Source organism: Suricata suricatta, chromosome 5 (genome assembly GCF_006229205.1).
Source record: "Suricata suricatta isolate VVHF042 chromosome 5, meerkat_22Aug2017_6uvM2_HiC, whole genome shotgun sequence".
Classification (NCBI taxonomy): Eukaryota; Metazoa; Chordata; class Mammalia; order Carnivora; family Herpestidae; genus Suricata; species Suricata suricatta.
Genome location: NC_043704.1, coordinates 145,501,452 through 145,502,696, shown reverse-complemented (window position 1 = coordinate 145,502,696; position 1,245 = coordinate 145,501,452). Strand labels below are relative to the sequence as shown.

The window sequence follows — 1,245 nt, the reverse complement described above, 5'->3', positions numbered from 1 at the left end:
TCCCGGTGCCACATGAGGCCCATGTGTTGTCAAGGCTACCACACACAGATCCTCACTGTGCCTGTGCCTGAGAGAGGGATGCGCCCGCCGAAAGGGTTGGTGCTACTGGTGTGCAGGCGAGGCCCTCGGCGGTGTGCGGTGCACAGGCGATGCCTCGTCATGCTTCGCTGGTTTATATGTTGCTGCCCACCCCCACCCCCCCCGGCACGTGTGCTTGGAGACCCCCGCTGTAGGCAAGACTCGTTGGGTGTTGGGTGCAGGGAGTGTACCTAGCCAGTTCTACCCACGCGGAGGTGCCCCAGCCTGCTTGAGAATACATCTCATGGGAGAGAGAGAGGGAGTCCTGCCCAGACCTGGGTGGGAAGGGGAGGGAAGGGGAGAGGAGGGGAGGGGAAGGGAGGGGGGAAGGGGAAGGGGGAAGGGAAGGGAAGGGAGGGACACAGAGGCCAGGACCTGAGGGCTGGGTGGGAATGAGATGGGCAGAGGGGAGGAGGGGTGAAAAGAGTATCTCTGGCTGGAGAGACAGTGAGGAAAAGGCCTGAGGGGTGGGGGCAGGCAGGGCAGGGGGATGCAAGTTTGAGGTCATGAAGTCCCAGGGTCCAGGGTTTACCCTGGCCACCGGTAGAATCACCTTGCCTGGGCCTCTTCCACAGCGAGAGCTCAGGCTCCAGTTGGCACATCAGTAGTTTCACAGCATTCCCAGGTGCTGTCATGGTCAGCCAGGGTGAGCCCAAGTGCAGGCCTGTTGGGGGGCTGGCCGAAGGAAGAGGAGGCTACAGAGGCCCCCACGTAGACATTTCTGTAGGCGTGTGAAGGAGCTTATGCTTTGGGTTGATGGGAATCAACAGGATCTGATGTGCATTTGGTGAAGAATCCTGGGGTCGTGGCGGGGGCGGGATTGTGGGCCCACGGCTGTTTGGGAGAAGCCGAGAGGGGTCTGGGCAGAGGAGGTGGCTCCTCTCACTGAGGGTTGAAGATCCGGAGCCGCCAGGACCTGGACAGGGTCTGGCTGGCAGGGAGCAGAGCTCGGAGCAGAAGATGAAGGTGAGGAGCACGCTGGCCAGGCCACAGGGGCCATCCCTTGCTCTGTCCTAGCTGAGACCAAAAGGAAGAGGTTTTCCAGAGAGCCTGGGCTATGTGCAGCTGCGTAGGGAAAAGAAGGTCCTCCTTGTCTTACTTTTCAGGAGTCAGATTCACTGAGTCAGCTGGCTTGTATTTTCTTTTTGTTTTTTTGTTTTTTTTTTT

The 1,245-nt window shown here is 59.4% G+C and overlaps 1 protein-coding gene across 9 annotated transcripts in view; it reads left to right on the top strand.

Moving 5' to 3' along the window:
- The window catches only part of MLH1 (mutL homolog 1), a 51,759-nt gene that overhangs the window by 26,162 nt on the left and 24,352 nt on the right, over window positions 1-1,245 (top strand). The gene's annotated exons all lie outside the window — the stretch shown is intronic.